We start from the raw sequence: 22,984 nt of genomic DNA on the forward strand, positions 1-22,984 counted from the left end.
TTTGATACAGCTTAATACCAGGGCCACTTGGGGGGAGGAGGAAAAGTGGGGCAATTTGCCCCAGGCCCCGCAGAGGCCTCCACTAGAGTTTTTCAGGGCCCTTGGAGCAGTATCCTTCACTTGCTCCGGGGGCCCCAGAAAACTCTCACGGGGCTCGGGCCCCTGGAGCTTCTTCCACTCCAGATTGTCGTCGGCAATTCGGCGGTGGGGGGTCCTTCCGCTCCGGGGGCGGAAGGACCCCCCACTGCTGAATTACCGCCGGAGGGGGCCCCCCACCACCTAAGACCCCAGGCCCCCTGAATCCTCTGGGCGGCCCTGCTTGATACCCTTGAATGGTACAGCTGAGCCTGATATTCTACTGGTCATTGCATGTAACCCCCACTTATATAAATGCTGCCCACTGAATATTTGTTCATTTCATTGGATCAAGCAGAAGGTGAAGCTCCCAAACAGAAAAGGTCACTTCAGGGTAGTTGACACAAAGTACAAAAGGTTCCCCAGGGAAAATTTGGGGGAAAAAAGTGTGTGTAGGGGGGAGACAGGGAAACAATTCCCAAGAAGGAAACCTCCAAACTTTGAATAACTATTCTGCAAGATAGTTTAGTTTAGAGAAGCAGGCTCATACTTCTCACAAGCTAAGTAGCATAGGGATTGGGAAGTACAGAGATGGGAGACTTCCAAGAAAAGCCTATTTACCACATGGTGGGAAAGAGTCATGGAATGCTGCCTTTCAGATGAGACAATCAGACCTCCTGGTTGTTCATGGTCATTTAGGAACTTAGAAAAGGAGTGTTAGAAGCAGTGTCCTGCCTAAATGACAGTATGGGAAATTACATTCTGCATATCTGAAATGTCCTCCTGTGATTTTAATTCGATAATTTAAAATAAATAAATAAGAAAAAAAGAATAAACTGTTGCACAGATGTGCTTTGACACGTTAAATGATTAAATGGCATGTTTTACTCCCAAAGCTGATTACGTTTTAGATATTGGAAACTCAACTTGACTTCCAGTTTTGCTCATGAATTTTTGAGCCCACATGTAACTGAGGCATAAACAGCTTTTTCAGGCATATTTTCTAGCATTTATACTCTACGCACAGTCTCTGGATCATACAGGCAATCAGTTATTCTGACACCTTAATGCTACAAGATATGTCAATAATTATTTTCACTTCTAGCATTGCACCTGTAATTATTTGAGGGCTCAAGAATCCCGATGTAAAATCAACGATCACTTCATTTTGACTTTGTTATTTTTCATATGTTCCATCCAGAGCTTTAAGTGTGCCTTAATAAAGAAGGTGTACTTCTACTAGATTAATATAGACCTTTGGGGAATGGCTCATGGGGTAGTGTTTGTTTTTATTTATAAGGAAATTAAGAATAGCTGAAATTGTTTTCCTGTTTATCTGGTCTCCTATGAAACCTGAAAGTATGTAAGTTCTGGTGTTTGCCTTGGAGTTTTGGTGCCTTGGAGCAAGAGTAAACTTTGAGCAACTCCATACAGAATCAGAATGGGAAGGATTTTTAGCAGGGATTTCACTTCCCATCAGACAAGGATGGCAAGCCCAACTTCTCTTTAGTGCATTGGTTACAGAAACATTGTCACCACCTCAGCATACTACAAGTGCTCAGATGCTGCAGTAATGGGGGTGACATATACCTAGAAATGCAGAAGAGGAGTCAGATACCTGGAACAGTTAAAATATAAACGGTAATATAAATATAAATCAGATGCTTTAAATATAAGGATGTGTACATGGATGGTTACTTTTTGGGACACAAACTATTTGTGCTTCATCTCGCTAGGCCTGATCCTGCAAGGTGATGATTGCTTCCTGGAAGAGGCTAACAGCGCTCCACTCCCATTAATAAAAACATATGATGTCAGTGGAAGTTGATTTAGTTGGGGTTGGTCCTGCTTTGAGCAGGGGGTTGGACTAGATGACTTCCTGAGGTCTCTTCCAACCCTAATCTTCTATGATTCTATGACTCCTTCCAGGTGCTAAGCACTTTACAAGTAGACCGGGATGGCAATTTGTCAGGCAAGGAGACCAATACATACAATAACATAGCCTCATTTATGGCAATTATACTTGGAAATATGTGGATAACAACATGTCCACTACCAATGGGTAATGCATCAATATAATGACTGTCTCCTAAAGTAATGCCTCCAGAAACTGGTACAGTACTTTGGAACCTGACAAGAAAATATCTATTGTTGAAATATTCTTTCCAGAAGTACCACATTGTCCAGACACCTTCTAGGAATAATGACAGATACTGAAACATTCATCATCACTCCACAAAAAGTGAGTCAGGTGAATGGCTTAATATCTCACCTAACTTCCAGCCACCTAGATGCCTACTGTTCAGAGTTAGCATACCTGAATTATTGTAGGAAAGCTAGTGTAATCTCAGCACATTACATTTATAGTATTTGGACAAGTTGTGAGGAAACAGCTCACTGTCCTTTCCAGTCCTAGAAAAGGGCAGATCCAGAGTTTATGCATGCTAAGCTTTTCATCCATCATTCTACACTGCTAGAGTTTGCAAACAGTCAAAGCAGTAGCTCTGTAAACCTGCCCTGCCTGCGTCATCTCTCTGGATATGATAAATGTTCCACTTTAGACATGGATATGTTGCACAGATTTATAGATTAGAGCTGGGCAAATAATTGATTTTTTTTGCTTCAGTGGCCATGCTGAGAAATCCAAAAATTAAATTTCATTTTGTTTCAACACGAAATGACAATTTTTCCATTTCTCACTGAAATGAACTACTGAAGAATATAAAATTGTTTGAGTCAAATAAAACATTTTGTTCGTGATTTGAATCCCTTTGGGCTTTTTAGTTAAATCTATCTAAACTTCTGAGTGAAGTGTCGTTTTGAAATGAAAAGTTAAAATGTTTCATTGCAAAAATTTTGAAACTAAATGTTTGAACTTTTTCAAATAAACTTCACTCCAATTTTTTTCAGCTGAAACTATTCACTTGATTTGACCCAAATTCATGAACAGTTTCAGCTGATCAGAAACTACATTTTTTGGTGAATAAAATAGTCATTGGGGAAAAAAAAAACCTTCACCATCCTTCATTATAGACCTTCAGTACATTCCACAGAGTCAGAAAGAAAGCAAGTTCCAGTTGTGTCAGGCAGAAGGGAGGCTAATTATCTCAAAACTGAACAACTGAGATGGCGAAACACAGTGGAGTAAGACAAAACATCATAGAAAGCAAACCCCAAACTCTGAGACATTAGAAAATAGCAATAAAGAGTGAGGGAAAAACAAAGAGTGTCAGATCCAGGAGAAAAGCAAACTCTAGAGAAAGTGATCACAGAAAATCCTAAAGAAAAAAAATGAGTGAGAAAATCACAATAAAAACCCAAAGCAGAATGAGTGAGTAGACCTGGGTGCATTGCAAGCCCCAAACTAACTTTGAGTTCCTTGGAGAGCACACCAGCAAAAGAGCCTCTGGTAAACCTTGCTATGGCATTGGCAAGGACCCTATTGCAGCCATCCAAATTTGGACACACAATACAGGGGAAAGGCTGGATCTCCATAAGAAACTATAGAGAATTAATAATTAGGCTTGGAAGTATGTGATCATTCCTCCACCTCCATTTCCATAATACACCTGTAAACTGACCAGAGCCTATTGTTCTTCTGCAAGTTCCCACTCTCAGAAAATATGTATGTTTCATTTCCCCTGCAAAGAATTTGTGTCTTAAGTCAATAAATGATAGCTCACCATGAAAGAGTGTACAGTGAAAAAAGTGTACTGCTCCTTTAAAGGGCAGGTTGGAGCCAACAGCCTGGGAATAACCAATAAGGCCCTGAGCTATTTAAACACAGGAACAGGAAGCTGAGGGGAGAGAGGAGGAGTAGAAAGCAGACAGATGGGCCTGGGTAAATGATGGTGTTTACTGTCTCAGGCATCTGGAGAAAAGCCTAACCTAACCCTTGTGTGTGTGCATTGTAAGATTTTCAATGATTCCTATTCTGAAACCTGATTAAAAAGTGGACATGTTGCTTGGGTAAAGTGTGTTGGGTTCTCCTTGCCCTGGGTTCTCCTTGCCTATTGCTGCCCCTGTTGGGGGAAATTAAGTTGGGGCACACCTGGAGCACCACAGTTGGCCCTAAGAGGTGCTCCAGGACTGTCCACACCTTTACACTCGCACATTACATGAACACCTTCAATGGGGAATTTGGTGGCATTAAAAATCATCCAGTATCTTGTGATGCAGACCTTCTGGCTCAGGGTGACTGCTTTGATCCCACCTATTTTAAAAATAGGTTCCACATGACTGGACCCTGCCTTGTTTTCCTGTTATCTGGAAGTGTCCTGCAGTGGACATATGGGGATAAGTTATAGTCATAGAATTCTTGATTCTCCAGTTACCAGAGAGGGCCAAGATATGTTGTAGGAAGAACTTAATAAGATGAGGGAATTTCAGATAGGAGGTTGTTCTCTAGGGCCAGGATTACAGTGTAAGAATGTTAGTTAGGGGTGTGATTCTTTATAAAATATTTATATGAATAAAAAGCCCTGTATACCAGCACAAAAGTCCTTTTCCTAGTATAGCTCATTTTGGTCAGGGAGCGGGGATATGCTATATCGGTTTATAACTGTGTTGGCTGCATAAGCTTTATCTCCACTGGGAGAGTTGTCTGTCTATATACCAGCAAACACTTTCTAGGGTACAGACGGCCTAGTTCTCTGTTTAAAAACAGGGAGTGAAATCCTGGCCCCATTAAGTCAATGGGAGTTTGGGTTCAGACAACATGAGTTCGGCCCTGAAATATCATGATATTTTGTTTTAAATAATAAATTGAGGATGTGTTTGCTTTCTGGTGTTCTAGCCTTTAGGATGCCCGTGGGTCATGTTTTAAAGTTTCTCTCTGCAGCCACAGGAGGCTAGAAACTTTTTTAATAAAACCTGAGATTTATACAAATTCGCACAAGATCATTTATCTCCAGGGGCTGGGACTTTAAGATATCAAGGACAGCAAGACTCTCAACAAAGTCCTATAAATTGGCAGCACCACTCTCCATATATATCTTTTCAAATAGAATTAACTGTATTATTTTCTTCCCATATTTCAAACCTCACGTCTAGGAATGTCAATAGCACAAAAGAAACTATTTATCCCATAGGGAATATGGCAAGAAATACAGCTATACTGACAGAAGGGCAGGTTGAAGTCACTGAAGTCCACTGAATAAGCCACTAAAACCTAACAGTTTTTCAGATGAGAATTAAATAAGAATAGGGACATTGGTAAGAATAAAAAACTAAAAACTAATATCAATCTGCAAAGCTTAAAAGCCAAAATAGTTGCCCTAGAATGCCTGGCAATAGAAGAGGATTTAGCTATAAAAAGTTATTTTTGCTACATTTGGAGACATTGTGGTAAGAAAATAATCAGAGGTATGCTTGCAACACCTGGGTATAGAGTATATTTTAGCGCAGAAAGGCAAGGAATAGCTCTATACAGTTAGCCAAGATTAGAGAAAATTGTGAGGAATAACAGGGCTATACAATCTGACAACACTGGCAGATAAAATTCAGCGTAGAAAAGTACAAGGTAAAGCACATCAGAAGGGTCAGTTTGAAGCACTCATACACACTGATGGATTGTAAAATAACTGTCACCACTCAGGAAAAATATCCAGGCATCATTGTGGGCAACTTAGTGAAAATGACTGCTTGATGTGCACTAGTGGTCAAACGATGCTAGAATGTATTAAGAAAGGCATAGAGTGGGATTTTCAAAACTGCCCAAATGACTTCGATGCACAAGGTCCATTGACTTTCAATGGGACTTGGGGTCCCAAATAGCTAACATTTTTGAAAAATTCACCATAGAAAATAAAATTGAAAATGTTATTCATAGAATCAAAGACTATAAAATGAGAAGGGACCACAGTGGTCATCTAATCTGACCTCCTTCATAACACAGCTCATAGGATTTCCCTGCTTTAATTCCTGCTTGAATTAGAGAACTTGAGAACCAAAGTTTTATTGGTTCACATACCATCTTTTTTTTAAAACCTGGTGATTGAAGTACCACGTGCAAATTTCTCCTTTTTGTGCACATTAATTTTAGGCCTTAATAGGTTTAACTTCAAATAGTAAAATAAAGTTTGAATTTGCCAGAAGGAAATTAGATAAGAAGAGAGTTTGGATGGGGGAGTCTGGGTGCGAGGGTTAGAGGACATGAGATTTAGAGCTGGTTGGGAATTTAGCGACAAAACTTTTTTTTTTTTAATGACAATTCATCAAAACTCAGCGTTTTCATGGGACTATTTAATTTTCCACAACATTTTTGTCAGGAAATGTTTCTCGGGACCAGGATGTAATTTCTGGTAAAAATGAGAGGAGGAGAAAGAAAGGCAGACCCATCGTGGAATAGCCTGGTGGTCAGGGTACTCATCTGGGATGTGGGAGACCTCAGAAATGCTTTCCCAGCCTGAGTAAAAGACCAGATGCTTGACCCTGAGTCATATCCTATCTGAGTGCCCTGCTTGCTAACTATTTGCTATTCTGGATTGCACGGGCATCTCTCTCTCTGTTTTTTTGCTAAAACTTTCAAAAGGTCCCAGTTTCATCTTGATGCCAAATGGGGAAATTATTGAAACCATGAAAACTATAATGGGATGGGAAAACCATTTCCAGCCATGCTCTGAGGTTAGACTTAGGGTGTGGGTTTGGCTGGAATGAAGAGTGTGCACCTGTGTAAAAAGGCAGGAATGGCTCAGAGAAAGGTAGAGACGTTGGAGGAGTGCTGGCTGAAAGCGAAGGGCTTTACTTGGACACATGGCAATTTCAGTTCACCCTTCTCAGGGTACATCCACACTGCAGCTGGGAGCGTGCTTCTCAGCTCAAGCAGACAAATGCAATAGGTCAGCTCAAGCTAGCACGCTAATCAGTCAGCAGACAGCCAGTTTGGAAAGAGCTAGCTTAAAGCAAAGAGGGTTGGATCGTGCCTTGCTGCATTAGGGAGCAGTCTGTTTTCTCTCACTTCATTTTTGGGTTCTTGTGCATTATCATTGTGAATTATAATAAATAAAGGATTGTTATGTTGCACCCTTCCAGCAAGCATATTTGTTTTTATCCAACTTCTCCCTGTGTATGCTGTGAACATAACACTCCTCCCCTCCTCTTCCTGCTGAGCTAGGGAACACTACAGCTTCTGGCCCTTTCCCATAGAGCTTCTCCTGCCCTGGACTCTCAAATCCTCCTTCTTGGTTAAGGGATCCAAAACCCTCCTTCCTGCGCTCAGTTATGATTCAGGCAGACTTCCCCAGCTCACCATTACCCAGGTTCCAGTCCCATTCCATGGAACCTTGCTTGATCCTTAGACTCATACACTCTTTCTCCTTGGTTCCAGTTCCCCCAGCCCTCCTCCTCACTGGCCTATGCTATGGTTCAGGTAGGCTTCCACAACCCACCATTCCCCCTTCTGGTTCCCATCCCAGGGAGCATCTCCTGATTTTGATGCTTCCTTCTAATTCTGCCCTTTTTCTCTTCCTGAGAGTCATCTAAGCACTGGGTTTTGTCATGTTAAGGATGTAGGTACCTGATTAAAACTTAGTTCCATTCATCAGCGAGGCTACTGCTCTTGTCAATACCTGTTTCCTTAAATGGGCCATGGCATGGAATAGGTGGTGGCTGACCCAGCCCTCACTACTCCTCAAAGAGGCCAGACCATCCTGTTACAGTGTACTACTTTCAATGAAGTCTCATACCACATGTATCAAATTTTGGGAACCCCTGAACTGGGCCCCATCTTTTAGAAAAACATCCAGTCTTGATTTAAAATTTTCCAGTGAAGGGGAATCCACCACATCTCTTGGTAAGTTGTTCCAATGGTTAATTATTTTCACTGTTAAAAATATAGGCCTCATCTGTAATCTAAATGTGTCTAGCTTCAAACTCTAGTCATTAGATCTCATTATACCTTTTTCTGCTAGATTGAAGAGACCTCTACTATCGATTTTCTGTTCCCCACATAGGGCCTTACAGACTGTGACCAGGTCATCCCTTAACAGTCTCTATGATAAGCTAAATAGATAGACTCAAGGAGCCCTCCAGTCACTATAAGGTATATATTTTCTAATCCTTTAATCATTCTTCTGGCTGTTCTCTGAAACTTCTCCAATTTTGCAATATCTTTCTTGAATGCTGGACACCAGAACTAGACAGTATTCCAGCAGTGGTCACACCAGTGCCAAATACAGAGGTAATATAACCTCTCTATTCCTACTCAGGATTCCCCTGGTTCTACATCCATGGATCACATTTGCTTTTTTGGCTATCAGACATTCTCTGTTTGTGTTCAGATCCGGTGACCCCATCTCAAAAATTATAAAACAAGAATGGGAAAGCTTCTGAGAAGGGTAACAAAAATTAATAAAATGCAAGAAGTTTTCCATAAGAAGACAGATCAAATAATATTTAGTATAAGGAGCTCAATTAGAGATGACAGGATAGCGTCATACAAAAATAAATGGAATAGAGACAAGAAAAGATTTATTATCTGATAATGCATCAAGAGGATAGTCAATGAAATTAAGACAACAACTTTCAGAATTGAGGAAAAGAAGTCTTCATTTTCCCACAGCACATAATTCACCTGTGGAACATATTACCATAAGATATCATAAAAATCAAAAGCTTAGAAGGATTCAATGTTTATGTCAACAAGACTATCTAGTTATAGTTAACTGGGAATAAAATGTTTACGGAATAGCAATCCACAATAAAACATCAAGTGCCTGGAGTTAGGAAACAACTGCCCTAAAGTACTTGATGTTGGATAATCGTGGGAATTTTATAACTTCCTCTGGAACATCTGGTACTACCCATTGTTGGAGACAAGATACTGGACTCAATGGACAATTAGTAAAGCAATTCTTATATTCTTATGTATCTAACCTGGGATTATCTATACAAAAATACCATATATCTCCCTTATTTTTTGTCAAAAGTTCAAATGTACCCAGAATACCCAAATCCACCTCTCAGGCCTTTTCAGATTTAAGTGTATGCTTCCTTTGTATATCATTAATCAATTATCTAGAGATTGTTACAGTAAAATGGAAAGTCTTTACCCTATATAGGTCTGCAAACTACATCAAATTGCATTTTCAATATCCACTCTTATCTTTGCCCAAATACTTTGTGGGCCACAAACCATTAGAATTAATGTGTTTTCCTGTTTTAAAAGTATGTTTATTATAACCCATGGAGTCCAATAGAAACTTAGCTACTGTTAATTGTGTTGACATGGAAGGCTCTCCTATAATATGGAGATGTGCAGTAGTGATAGACTGAGAGATAGAGACCATACCTCACTGTACCTGAAGGAAAAGAAAAAAAAGAAAGATATTTGATAGACCAAAAGGGGTAAACACTCATATTTGGTTTACATCATATCCAATACTTTTAGTCAGCCAGTCAGAAAGCTAGCATCCTCTCCCAATCTGAGCCAGTGCCAATGACCACTTACGTACATGCCACATACCCACATAGACATTCATGACAAATACCAGGAATGAAGCTGGAAACTCAGGAACATTTCTTGACCCAAATGCAGAAATTCAACCAAAATTGTGGTGGTCATTGTTAAGAATCCCAGTCTCGTACACAATCCATCATTAGTAAGATGGGAAAACTGTCTTACCAGTTGAGGGCAGTTAGAAATCCAGGAGTTTTTTCACGAGTCATACACTGAATAAATAGAAGCTGTCCTTATATGACCTTCCTCATATTTATTATATAGTGTTTAGTAAAAAAATGTGCCTAGGGGGTGTGTGCATTGAACAGCGAGGCCTACACAAAGAAACTACATTATGACAAAGGCAATCATCTTATTCTTCCTAAAACTCATGGTTTGAAAGGTAAGGATAATATTAATCAATCTGATTGAACTTTTTGTGGTGATTTTCAATTAATCCAGCATTACAGGGATGACAACAGCTGAAGCCTGTTCATATCAATGGGAACATTGACATCTAGTGGAGGGACACATTAATGCAGGACTTCAGAAGAACCTAGAGAAATTAAAAGATGAATGACATATAGGGGTTTGCCAGACTGGATCAGAAGGTTAGCCTATTATCCCACTATCCTGGCATCATCCTTTTCATCAGCAATTGCCAGAGGAAGGCCTTAAATCTCATAATTGTGGAATATTCTGCACGGAGCAAAAATAATTCTCCATTATTCTTGCAGGGATCAGTTCACTGCTTGATTCATAAGATTACATTATCCTTGTTTTAGCTTTTAGAGTTACATTTTGTTGCCAGTGGTTACTAAGTTATCCAACTCTGATGTCTGACACCTTCTACTTTCCAGATCAGCAATTGATCTAATTCAGTTAAGGCTAAGTTTTCTAAAAGGAGGACCTTCTTAAACTGGGATGTTAGAAGGGACCTAAGGGATTTATGTGCCCAGCTCCCACTGAATTTCCAGTTCCAAATGTCTTTATTCTCTTAGGCTTCTTTCAAAATCCCAGCCTTAAATCCATATTTAGCTCCTGATTTTCCTGATTCAGGAAAAAGGATCCTGATTTTTCCATAGTGCTGAGCCACCCAGCAGCTTCCATTAGTTTATTTAAGTATCCGAATATGGATTTAGGAGCCCACCTGTAGGCAGCCATTTTTTTAAGTATTGGCCTACATTTTTAAAGGGGTCTAAATTTGCATTTCAGTTTCGTGGGTGCCCCTTTGCTCCCACAAGCAGGGGTGGCTCCAGGTCCCAGCACACCAAGCGCATGCTTGGGGCGGCAAGCCATAGGGAGCACTCTGCCGGTCACCGCAAGGGCGGCAGGCGGGTTGCCTTCGGTGGCATGCCTGTGGAGCGTCCGCTCGTAGCGTGGCTTTGGACCTCCCGCAGGCATGCCACCAAAGTCCACCAAAGCCGCGGAACCAGCGAACCCTCCGCAGGCAAGCCGCCGAAGGCAGCCTGCCTGCTGTGCTTGGGACGGCAAAATCCCTAGAGCCGCCCATGCCCACAAGTAATCATGGGGGGAATGCTAGTATTTAGATATCTGTCTGATCTGAAACCAGGGAGTTGTACATTTCAGTACTGACATTTGCACTGACAAGCTAAGAACCCTTTTATTTCCCTTTATAGTGCCATTCTCACCTATAGCACTTTACCTTTGGTGTATTTCTAGTCCAGCTGAAACAAGGAAATCCTGGAAGTCTCAAGGGCCTTGTATGGTAGGATTCAGTAGTTATAAGCAGTACTGTTATGGGAGAGCGTAGGAACGAGAGAATATGCAGTACTGGTATTTCCTTCATAATTTTTGGATCCTTTAATTCAATCCTCATTAACTGTTCTATTTTCTAGGTTATTCAGCATCTGAGTTTCTAGTAGCTGCTGCATCCCACTGGGCAGACATTTCATCTGAACTGTCTGAGATTTTTCCTAAGTCTCTTTCCCCCAAGGGATCCTGTAAGTTCATAGCTTCTCTGCATAAGTGAAAGGTTTAGACTATATTTTTGCCAGTGTCCAATACTTTATGCCTTCCACCGATCTGAGTTAAATTTCACCTACAATTGTGCTTTGTAATTAATTCTCTAGTGGTCTTAAATCCATCAGAGGTTGCCCCAGTGCTCTATAATTGGTTGGTGCTTGGTGATTTGTTTTGTTATTTCCCTGTCTATCTCAAACTATACAGCATCGTCAGCTATCCACTCAACACCGTGATATAACAACCATGTTTGCATGTCTACAGCTATCATATTGCCTAACAGTGCGTTCTGGAAAATCTAGGCAGCTATTCCATATCCCAGAGAGTATCCAGAGACAGTGGAGTCAGCAGTACATGGGGCAATGCAGATGGGAATGTCTGAAATTCCAAGGATTTCCATGAGCTCCCTGTAGTAGTGTGATCACTGACTGCCTCTCAAGCACCCCCTCCTGGACAGACATCACTCTGCAGCACCCTGTCTCTGACTGACCCACCTCTTCATGGCCCCTTTACGAAATCACAGTTAACAAAATACTTTAAACAATCCCAAGAAGGGATCCCATTTATTTAGTCCTTAGATGTACACCAGCCCTCCAGGCCCAACCCTCGTTCAGTGTGCCTGCCCAGTAATCCGATACAAAGTCTTTCAAAACAAAACAGATGCTTACACAATATCAGCAGGGCACAGACCACTCCTCCCTGAGGAAGGGAAGGTCTGTCTGTCTGTCTGTCTCTCCTTGGTTCCTTGGGCAGGGTCTTTCCCAGGCTTCCCTGCCTGGAGAGCTTTCTCCTGCTTCCTACCAGACTTCCTACCCCTGACAGTCTGAGTTATACTCTCAAACCCAGGCACCCTCATCTTTTGCAGCTTCCTGCTGCCTTTTACACTGGGATCATCTGATTCCCTTCATGTTGTCCCTTCAGGTAGTCAGGCTTGGCTTAGTCCCAGGCTCTCACCAGCCCACGAACAAGCCACCATGTTCCACTCCCATTTTAAAGAAAGGCATCACAATAGCGACTCTCTGTAATGTGCGGAAACAACTGCTTCTCAATTACCCTCAAACCCCTTTAAACTACTTTGGCAGTGTAAAGAGGCCTTAAAGCAGATGTAGATGTACATGTAATTTACACCTATTTTAAACTCTTTTACACAGCCGAAGTGGTGTAAAGGGCTACAGTATAAATCAGGCCCATCACATAAAAGCAGAAAAGATATTCAAACATGAGAAGTGACTTTGGGGGCCTGGATACTTGAGTGCCTGACATGAGACACCAAAAAAGTCTGATTTTAAGAAGTATCGAGCTGTCCTCTCTCTCTGGAAATCAAGCCCCTTTAAAGTGTCTCATGCTGGGCACCAAAAATTGATGTCACCAAAAATCATTAGTCACTTCTGGTAATCTTGGAGATTATATCCCTGCTGTGTCATACTTTTGGGCCCATCTTGAGAGGTATTGAGTGCCCTCAACTCCCATCTTCAGCAATCTCTAAAGAAATACACTCCAATCCTACCCAGTCCCTCCTCCCTCTTGGCCATAGATGCTACTACAAATTCATATGAATGTCCCTGCTGAGGAGCCATCTCTTCTTCCACAGCAGGCCCAGAAGTGGAAGAGATAGAGGTGACAGCATGAGGAGATGGTGGCCCAGGATTCCAGGAAGTGGGGAGCCAGGTCTGGGAGATCCTGGGGGCTGGAATCCCCGGAGGAGCTGCTGCTTCTAATCTGGCCAGTCACTGACAGCTTCAATCGCCTTTTCTTCCCCATCTCTAAGGAGAAGCCCAAGTGAAAGAGACCGGCTGGGACCTCTTCCCTGCCTTGCACCAGAGAAACCAGGACCAGCTGAGGCCTCTTCCTCTTCACATCCCTGCACTGGAGAGACTGGGACTGGCCAGGGCCCTTCCAGTCTCCCCTCACCCGCCAAAGAGGCTGGGACTGACAGGACCTCTTCCCCGTCTCCTCCCCCTGGAGAAACCAGGACTGGCTGAGAACTCTTCCCCACTACTCTCCTCCCACCAAAGACAACCTCAGACCCAGCTCCCCACTTCCCATAACCCCATGTCACCATCTCCTCATGCTGTCTCCTTCACCTCTCCACTTCCAGGCCCATTCTGGAAGGAGAGGTGGCATCTCGGCAAGGACATATGTATGACCTGCAGCAGTGCAAAGCTGGGGGCCCCATACACACACACACCCATCTCAGAACGTGAGCTCTGCTACTTGGAAAATTCTGGTTGTGCTCCTGCAGTCCTGGTGGTTTGCTGTATTTGAATTTGCCATATTGCAACGAACACCTGACCCAGCAAGACAATGCCTTAGGTCTTATCTTTTGGACACTATGTGATCTGGATAGGGGCCCACTAACCCATTTGTTCGTACAGGACTCAGTATTGCAGTACCTATATCCTGACACACTGGATAGGAGCAGTGACCTCTGGATACTGAGATGAAGTGACAATATTTAACAACTCTTTAGAATGGATTCCCTCAGGAAAATGACCACTCCATACTGTTTCATGTACTGCATGCTGGATAGTAAAATGAAAGGACTCCATGTTTGTAAAGCTAAACTGGTTCTTTATTAAGAGAACTTTTGTGGTGTGGTGCAGATTCAAGTACCCCTGTGCACAGGCAGTTCTGCACCATCTCTAATGTGGGGTCATACCATTTTCTTCCTCCTTACCCCCTAATCATGGGACTGGCCATGACCTTGTTTGGCACTTGATATAATTTAGAACAGCCTTAAGGCTGCTCTAAGTTACACCAGTTTGCAATGCCCTATTATGGGACATTAGGCCTGCCAGAGTCACTGGAGTGCAGCACATTTCAGTCGTGTCCCATCCCCTCCACCTACACTATATCTTCTATGGGAGTCTTGAAGATTCAGCTACACCTGCTCTACACAGGCCAAAGATTCCACCCTAGCCAAAGAAATCCTCTGCTCTCAATTCAAGGCTGCATAAGGTCCCTTTGCATTAAAGGAGCAGTGATTTCAATAGGGCTGCTCCCAGATTCTGATACCGTTGCGTGAGCTGGATCCAAAACTCCTTGTAATCAACAGAAAGACTCCCACTGACATCAGTGGGCTTTGAACTGGCCCCATGTGAGTAAGGGTGGCAGAACTGATCAGTTAATTTCTATATTTCTTCCCATAAGTAGGCAAACCATCTGTGCCTCTTTTATGATATTGTTGAATAGCCTCCGGGCTGGTTCAATGGTTATTTATATTTTAATTTGCCCTTTAGCCTTCTGTTAGCCATTTTCCTCAACATTTTTTTAATTGCCCTTTTAAAGTTTACCTTTGTTTTACTCCTAGGTGGCTCTGGTTCCAAATGGAGCCAAGTACAAAGGAGTCCAGTATTACATGGGGCTGATATGTACTATGATGTATCAGACGCCACCTTGGACAGTACATAGCTGTGCTTTACCCTCCATAAAACACACCTACTGGATAGCATAATGTGTATGTTAACATCTGCAAGAAATAGGATTAGAAACTCATTCACTCTGTGCTCAATGGACAAATTAAATCTAAATCGGCACTTTGACAGCTTTTGATTGAGCTGTCAGCCGTCCAGGACAAGGCTAGAGACGCTGCCTTTAAGTGCTGCTGGTGGTGTTTTTATTGACTTTCACATATTATCATTTCCAGCTCAATGACATTACTCTGCATTTCTAGAGTCCCTGCTCGGCTGAGGAACTCAGAGTTCTTTACAAACATTACTCACTGTATTGTGGCTTTGCTGTCTACACAACAATTAAGACTAACGAGAAACCACACTGGCACGGCTGGATTTCATATAATGATGTTTATTAACTATGCCCAATGTATGCTGCTGCTCTGGCAGGATTCTGATGGCTTTTTGCAACAGAAGAGAAGAAGGCCCACTAGCATACATTTACACAGCCAGCAGCAGCAAGCCTCTGAGCCCAGGTCACCAGATGGATTAGCAGGGCTACGCTACCAAGCCAAAACTAGCTGTGTAGACAGTGCTTTTAAGTTGTGGCCAGAGCTCTGAAGCCCATTGCCCACCCTAGGGATGAGAGCCCGAACTTCAACCCAGCCACAACGTCCACATAGCTATTTTTAGTGTGGTAGCATAAGGTCTGCAAGCTTGAGTCTGTTGACCCAGATTTGGAGGCTCACTGCTCCAGGCTGTGTAGATGTACCCCTAGAGGCTCCCAAACTATATATTGCTTTCCTACACACTACATACTGCATGCTCACAGCACTCCTGCGAGGTAGGGAAAAGTTGTTATATTGCACAGAAGAAACTGAGACAAGGAGAGGTTAAGGACTAAGATAGCTCAAGCCCTCAGTAAGGGGCACTGCATAGCTGTTTTGAGACCAGAAAGGAGCCGGGACCAAACTTTGACTTGGGTTAGGAGGGAAGGAGTAACATACCAGCCTTTTACCGGTGGATGTTTCTTACCCTTCTCCACCAGCTCAGCGATTCTGGGACCAGTAGGAGCAGCCCCAAGAAGGCTACCCTCCCCTCACACTGTGACCCAAAATGCACATAGGCCATTCTTGGCCTGCCACAAACCACAGATCATAATCTGGGCCTACTCGACTTGCCCAGGATCCTGAAGTTATCCAGCAATGCAGCCAGGGTGAAGGAAATGAGATCTCTTGATAGCACGAAGGAAGATGAAGGTCAACAGGCCTAAAACTGAGTATAAAACCTGACATGTTGCAACCTAAATCGCCTGTTTCCTGCTGCTGCAATACAGAGAAGAGTCATTTAAATCTAGTCTGCAATAGAAATGTAAAGTAGGGATAATGTCTTAGAAGCAGCATGATCAGTGGACAGAGCGTAGGCTACAAAGTGGGAAATCCTCATTCCTTTCACTGACTCATTTGGTGACCTTGGGTTAGTCACTTAGGGCCCGGTTTTCAAAAATGCTCACCACCGAACTTGGTGAAAATCTGGCCCTAAGTCTGAGTGGGAGCTGACTTGTGATGAGCATTTGAAATTCTGGCCCTACAACTCTGTGTGTCAGTTTCCCCTTCCGGGTAATGATGATACTTACTCAACCAAGAGCAATGATGTAAGGATTTATTAGTTTTCTACAGATCTGTGAGAATGTAAAGTGCTTAATTGGTATTTTTTAATCCTGAATTGGCAGAGCAATGAAACAGATGATCCTGTAGTCCTTTTCCATCTCGTACTAAAATTATTATTATTATTATTATTTATTAAATGCTGGGCTTGAAAGGTATGACCAACAATACAGCTATATTAATCAGAAGGGTGAAGTGTGGAGGACAGGATAGCTGCAAGTAGGCATAGTGAGCCAAATATCATTAGAAACTTCCAGAGAGCAAAGTCTATTGAGCTGTAGAATAGGCTTCCATGGGAAGGGATAGAAGCCCTATTATTTAAGACATTTAAAACCAGAGTGGATGTATCACTCAAAAATTTGTAACAAAGAACAATTGTTTATTGACCCTGGGGGATGGACTAGCTGAACTAACACAACTTTTCCCTTCTCCAGCTTCTGTGACTCTTTGCTTCTGGGATAAGTACATGCAGATGGAAGAAAAATGTGTTGACATTTCAGCAAAAAGCTCCTTCCAAATGCATCAACAAAATTCCATGGAAAATTTACCAGAGTACCACATTTCCAACTGTACAGATTCCCTGGTGCCCAAAGGGCCACACACAATTAATAAGGTCAGCAGTTAATGTGTTAGTAACACAGGTATAACTAATCAGTAATGACCATGGGCCAGGAAATTTCCTGAGAATGAAACATTGGTTGAAAATGTTGCTGGCCTGCGACAGTCCTGAGTTCCTCAGGAATTGCCTTGGGATAAGGTCAACATCAATAAAATGTGTGTCAGTTTAAGATCAGAAGAAAGTAAACTCCCTTTTCCCAGTAATGTGGAATAAGTATTTAAGGACAGCAATGGTGCTGCTCTATCAAATAAGGCACCAAGGTAGTCACTAGCTAGATAAATGTCAACTTCAACATTCCGTCTGGGTTACTATGAAAGATATATACTGACATTACAAGTGCAGGACTGCCCAGAGGATTCCGTGGGCCTGGGGTCTTTGGCAGCAGGGAGCCCCCGTTTCGGCAGTAATTCAGCGGCGGGGGGTCCTTCCGCTCTGGGACCTGCCACCAAAGTGCCCCAAAGACCCGCGGCGGGGTCCCCTGCCGCCGAATTACCGCCGAAGCCAGACTCACTGCAGAAGTGGAGCCAGGTCTTCAGCAGTAATTCTGCCATGGGGGGTCCCTGCACCCGAGAGCAGAAGGACTCCCCGCCGGCGAAGACCAGGAGCGGAAGAAGCTCCGAGGGCCCAGGCCCCACGAGAGTTTTCCAGGGCCCCCAGGGCAAGTGAAGGACCCTGCTCCAGGGTCCCCGAAAAACTCTCGTGGGGGCCCCTGTGGGGCCCGGGGCCTGGGGCAAATTGCCCCACTTGCTCCCCCCCTCTGAGCGACCCTGTACAAGTGCAATGAAATAACCAGTTCTCAATTTCCCTTATAACTATATTCCCACCACAATTGAGATCAGCTGAGTTGTTCCAGCTAATAGCCAAGATATACATGTCTCATTGCTGTTGGTAGGGCATTTCTGGCCTCTGAATGGGGAATTAGTTTCCCCTGCTGCCCTGAGACAGCCAGAGTCTGTGGACCTTCAGGCCCCATCTCTTCTTTTCAAGTGGGGGTGCAGTTGGCAGAAGACAGGTTGTTCTCAGGGTAAGTTATTCTCTTTAGGTCTTGTAGAATAGATATGAATTGACACCACAAATTGCTGAGCACCTAAACTCCCAGAGAAGTCAGTACCTTGCAGGCTTGTACCTTGTTTAATACCTTGCGGGCTCAAACCTGGACTGGAGTATCTCTGCTACCACTGTGTCTTGGTACATGGGTGGGTGTCTTTTTGCTGATGACCATTCTGTGTCAATAAACAAGCAGAAAAACAGAAGATTCTGTTACAAGGAACACATGGTCTATTCAAAACACATTAGGTCAAATATAATCATTCTCTGCTGGCATAACTCCACGGACTTCACTGGAGTTATTGCAACAAGGGAATTACCCCTATAACCAGTGAGTGAAGTAACAAATCAGACTGAGCCATGACTGGGAGTGAGCTACTCGGCACACCTGCAGTGACGAGGCTCATTAAAAGTAATTGAAAGGCATGTGAATTGATGTCCTGTTGTTATCTCAGCTCAGTAAAGAAAAGTAATTCTTACATGTGCTGTGTCACAGCAATTGACCAGGCCAGTATATAGAGTTTTCTGATGGTATTTCCAAATGTGAATGATATGAGAGGAGAGAGTAGGCTGTGGTCCAGTTCCCTGTTGCAGTGAGACAGGTATGAGACAGGTAGAGAATTCTTAAAGGAAGAATCCAAACAATCTTGGAAATCAAGAGTTAGCTGCTATGCTCTTCCCCCAGGTACAACTGTCTGGTTTTACCCCTGTGAACTTCAGAACTGAAACTGAACTGTCTCTGACTGAACATAGCTCTTTCATTTTATAATGCTGTAATATCACACAGTATAGATCTTAGGCCAAATTCTGCCCTCAGATTCTCATGCAGGACTCTCAGTGGATACTAGTTCATATCCAGCTCCAGGTGGTAATCTCCCAAAGTCATCACCGAGTGATGGCTGTTTGGTAATCTGGATGAAAAGACTTGATGGTGCACTCCAAGTAGAAATAGATCCACTTAACATCTTCATTCAAAAAAGTGTGTTGGCTGTCTGAAAGAAAGTAGACTGAGGAGACGGTGGTTGGGATTTTCAAAAGAACACAAAGGAATTAGGCACCCATGTCCTATTGTACTTAATGGGATTTGGGCACCTAACTGCTTTAGGCACTTTCGAAAATCCCAGCTATGGAATCATAGAATATTAGGGTTAGATGAGACCTCAGGAGGTCATCTAGTTTAATCCCTTGCTCAAAGCAGGACCAGCACCAACTAAATCATCCCAGCCAGGGCTCTGCCACGCCGGGCCTTATAAACCTCTAATGATGGATTACACCACCTCCCTGGGTAACCCATTCCAGTGCTTCACCACCCTCCTCATGAAATAACGTTTCCTAATATCCAATCTAGACTTCCCTGTAACGGTGTGTAGACTCACCCAGCAGCACCTCCTGCTGGTCATCTCAGGGAATTAGCTTCCGGCCTCCAGAGCACCCCCTGTCGGCTGGTGTCACACTACTGATGGCCCCCGCGTCCCTCCTGTACCCTGGGTGACTCTTTCACTGGATGCTGCCCCTGGCAGTACTCCCACTGTTTCTCTGGGTCTCCCCACTCAGGGGAACACCCAGCCACTACCCCCACCTCACCTCAGTCGTAGGCTACTGCCAGTCACCAACTCTCCACCACGCCCTGGGGCAGACTGCAGTGTAAGCCACTCATCATAGGCAAGGTTGGGTCTGGACCTGCTGCCTCTATCTATTGCTGGGCTGCCCCTTTGTAATCCCAGTACTTGTCTTAGGCCCTTAGCCTGGACATTTTCCAGGCTGGAGCTCCCCAGCTCCTCTAGCCTTCCCCCAGCCCTGCTCCACTCCCAGCACCCTGCTTGGCTCCCTAGCAGCCAGGCCCTTCTCTCTCTACAAGCAGAGAAAGAGCGTTTGGGCTTCTAGCTCGCAGCCTCTTAGAGAGATCAGCTTGACCTGATTGATGTGTATTTGGTTGTCACGGTTTTTGTTCCTATGGCAACTGAGTTAGATTATTAGGGGATAGCCCAGCCAGCTTCGGCCGGTTGAGTGAGCTCTGTGTCTGTAAATAAATGGTAGTTTTGTTAGCTGTCTGCTGTCTGGCCTCAAGTGATTTCTTCCTAAACCGGCTGCCCCCAAGAATATAACAATTGAGGTGTGGCCCAGCTGTTATTGACTTCCCAAATCAGCCCAGGCTTTCCTTCGCAGCCTCAGCCCTCTCCCAGGGCTGGTTTTAACCCTTCCAGGGTTGGAGCAGGTGACCATCCCGCTACACTCCCCCACTGCAACTTGAGACCGTTGCTTCTTGTTCTGTCATCTGCCACCACTGAGAACAGCCTAGCTCCACCCTCTTTAGAACACCCCTTCAGGTAGTTGAAGACTAAGGCTACTATCAAATCTCCCCTCACTCTTCTCTTCTAGTGACTAAATAACCCCAATTCCCTCAGCCTCGCCTCATAAGTCATGTGCCCCAGCACCCTAATTATTTTCATTGCCCTACGCTGGACTCCCTCCAATTTTTCCACATCCCTTCTGTAGTGGGGGGCCCAAAACTGGACACAATACTCAAGGCGTGGCTCACCAGTGCCAAATAGAGGGGAATAATCACTTCCCTCAACTGCTGGCAATGTTCCTACTAATACAGCCCAATATACCATTGGCCTTCTTGGCAACAAGGGCACACTGCTGATTCATATCCAGCTTCTCATCCACTGTAATCCCAGATCCTTTTCTGCAGAACTGCTGCTTAGCCAGTCGATCCCCAGCCTGCAGCGGTGCATGATATTCTTCTGTCCTAAGTGCAGGACTCTACACTTGTCCTAGTTGAACCTCATCAGATTTCTTTTGGTCCAATCCTCCAATTTGTCTAGGTCACTCTGGACCCTATCCATACCCTCCAGCGTATCCACCTCTCCCCCCAGTTTACTGTCATCTGCAAACTTGTTGAGGGTGAAATTTATCTCATTATCCAGATCATGAATAAAGATGTTGAACAAAACCCGCCCCAGGACCGATTCCTGGGGCACTCTGCTTGATACCGGCTGCCGACTAGACATCAGGCCATTGATCACTATCCACTGAGCCCAACAATCTAGCCAGCTTTCTATCCACCTTATAGTCCATTCACCCAATCCATACTACTTTAACTTGCTGGCAAGAATACTGTGGGAGACCGTATCAAAAGCTTTGCTAAAGTCAAGATATATCACGTCCACCACTTTCCCCATATCCACAGAGCCAGTTATCTCATCATAGAAGGAATTCAGGTTGGTCAGGCATGACTTGCCCTTGGTGAATCCATGTTGACTGTTCCTGATCACCTTCCTCTCCTCCAAGTGTTTCAAAATGGATTCCTCGAGGACCTGCTCCATGATTTTGCTGGGGACTGAAGTGATGTTAACCGGTCTGTAGTTCTCCGGTTTCTCTTTCTTCCCTTTTTTAAATATGGACACTATATTTGCCTTTTTCCAATCGTCCAGGACCTCCCCTGATCGCCACGAATTTTCAAAGAGAATGGCCAAAGGCCCTGCAATCACATCAGCCAACTCCCTCAGCACCCTTGGATGCATTAGATCTGGACCCATGGACTTGTGCATGTCCAGCTTTTCTAAATAGTCCTTAACTTGTTCTTTCACCATTGCGGAAAGCTCACCTGCTCCCCATACTGTGCTCTTCAGCGCAGCAGTCTGGGAGCTGACCTTGTCTGGGAAGACAAGGAGACTAGACTCCTCTCTCACTTCTGGAGGTATTGCCTCTGGGTGAGGGCAAGGCACATCGGCAGGGCAATGTGGACAATATTGAACTGCTGTTGCCTATGCTGCACTCATTCTGGGCATCAACAGAGGACTTAATTCTCTAGAACTTAATCTGGCACCTTTCACAAGCACTAAATTATTTAATCTGTCTGTCTACTCATGTCACCATTAAGAAATCATTACTGTGCATTACCACATAGCAACCCTCTGCAGTACCAAGGTGCTATGCACAGCTATCAGAGAGCAGACACTGTACTTTTACGATATGCAAGAATAAGAAGCCGCCTGATACCAATTATAACTTTATAATTGTGAATTGCTTTCCATGGCTGAACACTGGTATAGAAACACTTTAATAACCAAATTCTTTTTGTCTGGATTGGCTACTAAGTGTATATGGCAATAGATAAGTGACACTGACTTAATTTAGACTGGTAAGTGATGTGACTTAATTACTTTCAGTATTACTCTACTGACTTCACCGAAGTTACTCCAGATTTATAGCAATGTGAGAAGAGAATCCTGGCCCTACGTCCTTAAAGATAAAAGATCCTGCTAAAGGATCAACCATTCCAGGCATTATCAAATATGATTCAGCCTTTAGTTTTCCTCCTGAATCTGAGAAAATATGTGGCAAAAATTTGGTTGTCAAAGGCATTTATTTCACCTGAGGGAAAATTATTTGTATTTTTTCCAGATGTATATAAAATATCAATGCTAAATGTTTCTGTTCAGGAAATATGTACACACACATGCACAATGGACCTGATTCTCCACTCACCCCAGGGTAAATCAGGAAAAACAGCACTAGAGTCAACAGGGCTTATGCCAGTGTAAAAATCAGCGAGAGAGTAGAATCACACCCAGTGACTTTAAGCACTGCAAAAAATCCCACAGCAAGGGACGCCTTCAGAGGTGAAATCATGAACTCTCCTCCTTTATTGCGGTTAACTTTTGGTGCTAGAAATACTGAGGAGGCAAAAACAGCAAGGCCAGTGTAGCACATTTTCCCTGCCTGCCCATCAATCTTTTAAAAATCAAGCCATAACACA

The sequence above is a fragment of the Gopherus flavomarginatus genome, chromosome 8 (genome assembly GCF_025201925.1).
Source record: "Gopherus flavomarginatus isolate rGopFla2 chromosome 8, rGopFla2.mat.asm, whole genome shotgun sequence".
NCBI classification, from domain to species: Eukaryota; Metazoa; Chordata; order Testudines; family Testudinidae; genus Gopherus; species Gopherus flavomarginatus.